General features: G+C 37.0%; 1 long non-coding RNA gene across 4 annotated transcripts; it reads left to right on the top strand.

Annotated features, from left to right (window-relative positions):
• Positions 1-1,959: 1,959 nt before the first annotated feature.
• Positions 1,960-6,318, top strand: LOC132173931 (uncharacterized). 4 transcript variants are annotated; one of them, XR_009439359.1, is made up of 5 exons: positions 1,960-2,172; positions 2,577-2,657; positions 3,359-3,672; positions 3,870-4,109; positions 6,029-6,318. It is a non-coding gene; the product is annotated as an uncharacterized LOC132173931 (long non-coding RNA). The 4 variants fall into 4 exon arrangements; XR_009439361.1 differs by having other exon boundaries at positions 3,367-3,672; XR_009439360.1 differs by lacking the exon at positions 2,577-2,657 and having other exon boundaries at positions 1,962-2,172.
• Positions 6,319-6,942: the final 624 nt, after the last annotated feature.

Here is a 6,942-nt window from a genome sequence, read left to right on the forward strand (position 1 = left end):
AATAAGTCATGGGCAACACCATTATAAAAAAAAAAAAAAAAAAAAAAAAAAAAAATCCGGTTTCTTATCGGTTAACCGGTTAACCGATAAGAACCGCTTAACCGGACCGGACCGGATTCCGGTATACTTTTTTTAACCGATAAGGATATCGGCATATCGGCTACGGTTTATATCGGTTCGGTCGAAGCCGGTAGACGGCCGGTTAAACGGTAACGGTTAATTTGCCCACCCTTAACCTGGAGTATTTGCTTATATTGACTTGGTAGGAGGCGCGTGCGTCTCCTATAAAATTTTAAGTACCTGTAGCATTTCTCCTATAAAATTGTGTAGCATTTCTCTCCTATAAAATTGTGGCAGGGGGACTTCCCCAACTAGCATACTGCAACACATTCGTGATAGGGGTAAACACCAATTTCAGATGCTCAGCGGAATTAATCTACCCCTCTTTGTGCAAATTAAATAGTAACACAATAGCAAAATGATAATCAAGCAAACCCACAAACAAGACACCAAGATTTTTACGTGGAAAACCCTCCAATGCGAAGGTAAAAACCACGGGACCTAGTCCAGTTAAATCTTCCACTATCAACAATAATGAGTTTACAATTTGTCTTCCCTCGAGAAATATCTAGAGGTTATCACCACATCAAGAATACATGCATTCTTGGATTAAACATAAATTCATCACCCTAAAGTGGATTCCAACAAGAATAAAGAAAGATCTCACCAAGTGGGTATTAGCAACCAAGCGATTGGAGAGGAATTCCAACGATCGACACCAGTCAATACGTAGCACTCGTCGTCAGGAGCAACACTCTAAAATTGCATCAAGATCGAACCACAAACGACCTTCCAATCTCTGACGGATGTTCTTCTTTTTCTTTTTCTTTTTCTACCTGCGCCGCACGCTTCTTTCTTTCTTCTCTCGCTATACTTCTGAAAACAAAGATATGTATATATATAGCACACAAAGGGTTTTAAACCCTTTGTGTTTCCTGCCACGTGGGTTGGTCCCCACATAAAGAGGGACCACCCAACAATTCGCGATACATCCCAGATTCTTTCTCCAAACCCTCCCCGATTCTTTTTCCAAACCCTCCCGATACATCCCCCATTCTTTCTCCAACCTCATTCTACAACTTCATATTGTTTTCCGGAGAGCAGAGAAAAATGCCGTTCTTAGTAGAATTGCGATATGTAGTTCCCCCGCTCATCAATCTCACCCTTTGGTCCTTCATTATACCCCTAGCCAAGCATTGGGCTCAAGATCTTAACTTCAATAATGACATATTTGTTATGGCATGTCTGTCTCTTGCCATTTTCATGCTACTGATCTTCCTCTTTATCTCTGTCAAGCTACCTATTACTGTGGGGCCACTTCAGTTGAGGGCAGGAGATTTCTCAGCTCCCCTCACTCTTTCATTTTTGGCCTCCATCCTTTTACCATCACCACTTTTCTGGCCTGCCTTTCTCATGCTCCTCATGCTCGTTATGTTATCACCTTGGTATGAAATGCTACTACTCCAAGCCACTCCTACTCCCATCATTACCTACATCACCCAGCGTCCTGATCAAGTTGAACTACAAGAAATTGTAGTCGAAGGGAACAACGAAGCCAGCAATATTTGACATCTTTTTTTGTTGGAGCTTCATCGGACTAGTTTACAAAGTTGTGTGTGCTGCTTTTTTTTTTTGTCTTTTTTCTTTTTTTTGGTTCGTTATATTGATTTCCTCGGTCTATGTAAGGGTTTGTTCGTTATATAGAAAATTCTAGTTATATTGATATGATTGATGCGAAGATTTTACCTTTTTTTTTTTATTTTTTATGATTTTGGTCCAATCTTAAACTCTTATTTTTAGTATTTGTATGGCGCGTGTATTTTGCAAACGCTCGAATCCCGGCAGCCGACAAATATGGATATTGCCTTATGTATGTCCATGCTCATGCTCGCACGATTCAGACCGTTCGTTTCCAATGAACAGTCTGAATAATGCAATCTAAACATTAAAATTAAAGAGAAAACACAACAACAAAAAGCTTTTCCTTTTCTTCGCACCCAACGACTGAAAGTTCACCACTCTCTCTCTCTGTCTCTCCTTCTCCCGCTTTCTCTCTCTCTCCATTTTCTCCGTTGCAGAACAGCCGAGCCACGCCACAATCCATCCACAGAGGTAAGCTTTTCTCTCGTTTTTCTTTTTTTCCTTTTGATTTCCTCTGGTATGTAAAGCGTCGACCGGATAATGTGACCCACATATATTTTGTTTATTTATTTTTGGTTTATAGGTTGTTTGGTTGTTGAGAAAGTATGGGAAAACGAAAAGAAATGAAAATTTAAAGGCTTTTTAACTTTTTTTTATAAATTTTATTTGTTTATTTATTTATTTTTGTAGAAGATGAAAAGTCCACTTGAATTCTATCGTATTCGTATAGATCGCTATCTAGAATTTTAGTTTCTTGCATGTTTGCTACCTTTCTGGGTGACAGAGAGAAAAATTTCTGGGTCGTTTGGTTGCTCCAAAAGGAGAGGAATTAGAGGAAAACCTGGATGTAAGTGATTGGGTTTGTGGTGTGGTAGGAACAACCTGGGCGTAAGGGAATTTTCGGTTCAGTTCGGGTGTGTGAGGCTCATTCCTTTGATGAAAAGAAGATTTTCTCTGTAAGACCCATTCCCTTTGATGTTGCCGGCTTTCGAATTTGTTTCCTTTTATATACTTTCATATGTTATCTCTGCTACGTGTTTGATAAAATCCTTTTGAGCATGAAGTTTGCTGCTTTTGCAAATTGCTAGATTTTGATCATATTCTTGGTTCTATGCAATTGGGTTTGGTTGGAATTTCGGTTTAGTGTGAACTGCAAAAAGGCAACGGCAGAAAAATCATTACAACAAGAAACAAAGCTTTGATTCAATTGAAGCTAAACATACGCAGAACGCTTGGAAACCTTTTTTAAGATATCTGCACAATAAAGGCACATGATTTAGTGTTATATTTCTTTCATAACACTTTGCAATCAAACCTTAGTCCTAGATATTAGTATCAGGATCCCTTATATTCCTTTAAATCGATACAATGAATGTACCCTAAATTCTTTGCATGTTTAATGATGAACGAAGACCAACGCTCCCTCCTCCCCAGATCCTCCTCTCGCTTCGCAAGGTCCCCCATTACTGCTTTTGATTGTCAACTACTTATAAAAAAATGATTCTTGATTGTAAACTATACAATAATGGTATTCCTTTATTCTAAGTTGACTTTGACACAAATCAAACTTGAAACTTTATCAGTTAGTTAAGTATTTTGATGCTTAGTAGGAAAATGACTGATCTGGGTTGGGGTTTAATTTCGTTGTTGGTTTTAGTATTTCAGGTGTGTTTGTTTGGATGGGGATGCTGATCAACTGGTATATTTTTCCATGCCATCAAAAAGTTGCAATAAGATTGATCTTGTTATGGTGACAAGATATTATCTTTGTTTGCCATCTTCATCAAGGAGCAACTAAACACTCAGCAAGGAGGGTGGTGAAAAATATGAACAGTAGTTATCATGCTCGTCTTGGTGTTGTACAGAAAGCATATGCAAATGGAGGATAAACAGATTACCTCAAAATGTTGGGCTTAGAAGTTGTGTTTACTCCTACAGGAGTCAAATACTTGCACACGAGAAAGCAACTAAGTATGATATTGGCATCTATTTTGAGGCTAATGACCATGGAACCATCCTATTCTCAGAATATTTCTTATGTTGTAGAGGCCTGATATAGGGAGTTTTCTTCAGTATCTAAAGGCTATATCATATTTTCATTTACTGTAGCAGTCTTAATATGATGATTAAGTGATGTGCTTCCTGAATTATTTCGTTGTTTGATTCAGGTTCAGAACAGTAAAAGGCCCCTTTGAGACTGTTGGCAGTCAGTAAGTTGATTAACCAAGCAGTCGGAGATGCTCTGAGTAGGTTGCTCACTTGCTCCTGGTGGAGGCTGTTTTGCACTGTATGGGATGGTCAGGACACAGATGGAGTGAGCTTTATAAGGATCTACTGAGTAGGCAGCTTGAGTTCAGTTTTCTTGATCACCTTCTATGAAGATAATCTTGTTATCCTGAAATTGGAAGGTGAATGTGCTTTTCCTTTTTATGCACTATATATGAGCTCTATAGGCATTGTGGACTCTTACATTCAAATGAAGCTTTATATGCATAATTGGTTTAGCCAGATCTAACTTTAGGGTCTACTATGAAATATCAACGTAAGGGCCTGTTATTGTTCCTCTGCATCACTAAATGCTGTTTGTGCTGGAAATAAAATATTGGAGTTTTGTGGAATCATTAGAGACAAAAAAAAGGATATCAAATTCTTCAGTAGTAGTATTTGTGAAGAATAATTGTTACGTCCTTTTCATTCATCATGAAGAGATTTAGTTGTTCTCTAATTGACATGGGTGTTGGAGGATTAATTTGATCTTTCAATCTTTCTAGTCGCTGGATAGAAATGGTTTAGAGACGTCTTTAATTAAAAATAGCTGACATGCCAGGATTATTTCCTCTGAACAAGTCAAGTGCCTACGGTTCTGACCCAAAAAAAAAATAGATAAACTAGCCTAGAACATGATTTTGCGATTTTTCTCTTAATTAATATCCCTAGTTGAAACTTGGATTTATGATATTTCAAATTGTCTTCTCAATTGCCTCGATGGTTTGTAAAGGTTATTATAGGAAACAATCTCTGCCCCAACAAAATCCGTTGTTTCCGTCACCCTACAAAAGGAAGAACAAAAAAGGATTCCAAATTATGAATATAAACAGTAAAAAAACAAAAATTCAATGGTGCTTCAAAATAATCACATGTAAATAAACGTTATTTGTTAATCTATATACTTTTTGTAAATAAGACTGGTTGGCCCTGTCCTAGCAGCAACAAGGGAAGACCTGACATGGTATAATAAACGTATTTTGGTACATGATTGGCTGCAACAGATGTGGACTGATTGATGAACTTAGCAAATCAGAGTTGTTTAAATTGGTTCTAACTTGACGAAAATAGGATAATTGGAAAGACTAATTAAATGTGAATAGTTCAAAGGATTGGAAAAAAGAAAAGAAAGTCGAGCATATATCCCATGCCATGGTTATCTGTAGGCCAGAACTATGCAAAAGTTTTATCGCAGTAAACCTCAAGTTGTTGGGATAAGGCTTTATTTAGTGAACTATGAATCCTGGTTTCTCCTTGATAACTCAAGAAAACCTGACCCGATTTGTTGGAAATCATGTGTGTTACTTGATGTTAGACATTGGGGTGGGACAAATTCCACATGCTTATGTTAGTGTATGACATATTTGGACGGGGTTTGCCATGTAACAAGTTTTTCATCCTGCATCTTCTGCTTGAGACCAGATCATGTCATGATAACAAAGTTTATTTTTTGTCTGATATGGCTTTTGTCAAAACCAGTAGAGCTTGTCTAATAGTAATATTATCTGCAAACGTGTAATGGTGCTTATTTGTTAGAGTTTCTCATATTTTGCTTCTACTCGCATGGTGCTTTAGGTAGTTTGATGTTCCTTCCATATTTTTTATGCTGAAGGAGGGAATTTGTCCTGTAGAATAGGGGAGTATTTTCTTTTTTTTTTTTTAGCTTACATAAGCATTCTTTACAATAAAATATAATTGTTCTATTGTTGTTGTTATTATTTTTGTACAGAAATTGAATTCTATTGTCTTTCCTATGCTGTTATGTAAAAGTTCTGGACAGAATTACTGTTATCACAGCGAATGCAGAAACTGTGGTCGTGAGGCCCCCTGGCATTCAAGAAGCCCTTAATGCTGAGGACAGTAATGACATATTATTGATAACTGTTTTAAATTAAGTTGATGTGATATTATTAATCCTTAGTCATGCATCATGATTAGTCAATATGATAATTGGTCTAGACAATCCAAGCGCACTTAGGCTACCATCAAAATTTCAGCTACAACATAGAGGGAACAAGCCATGAATAATTGTTAATAAGACTTTTTTTAATCAACAATGCAGCAAAATACCGTCAAGGCCGATCTTTCATACGACCATCAAGTACCGAAGATGTAATATGAGTGTTTGCAGAAGCATCCACCCAGGAAGCAGCTGACAGCCTAGCCAACTCCATAGCAAGACTTGTGGCTGTGGACCATTTCCTAGGATTTGGTTCTATCTTTTGGTCATTATTGGACCAGTTTGATTTTGATATTGTGATATTGATCGTTGTAAATGTGGATAATTACTTGATACTTTAATTACCTTCTCAAAACTTGATGAACTAGAAACAAAATGGAATATGAATTGAATCTTGTTTTGTCCCTCCACTTGCCACACAAGCAGGTTTTTCACCCTCTCCAAGAAGGAACCAGAAGATAAAAAAGGAGATATAAAGAATAAGCGTAAATTTTAGCATTACTCTTTACTTCAATAGAGCAAAATCACTAAAGCTGAATTATGAAAAAGATGTGTGATTTTTAGCGTTACTCTTTCCTTATATAAGAGCAACATTTGTTGTAAGAAATCACACCCAAAAAAAGCCCTGGAACTCACTGATGGCCAATCATTTTTCTCTGAAAAAATCAACTCCACATTCAAAGTAATCTTAACAAATCCCTCTTAATTGAGGTATTGGGGCATTTTAAGACAAAATTAACAATAAGGAGCAAATTGCTACATATACTTCATGCAAATAATATGTCATGACAGCAAATATGTTCATATGGTCATCAAGATCTCCACTTTCGACATATTTATCCACTCTAGGGACTTTGAATTTACTAGGAAGATGATACCTCAGCACTCGATTCGTGAAGGGAAGATTGGTATCCTGCACAAGAAGGCAAATATGTTGCCAATTGTAAGAAGGCAACATTTGTTGAATTAAACCAAAGAAAAATGTTTGGTTTCTCTTGTCTATTTCCGTATGAGAG

This window comes from Corylus avellana, chromosome ca3, assembly GCF_901000735.1.
Source record: "Corylus avellana chromosome ca3, CavTom2PMs-1.0".
Taxonomy (NCBI): Eukaryota; Viridiplantae; Streptophyta; class Magnoliopsida; order Fagales; family Betulaceae; genus Corylus; species Corylus avellana.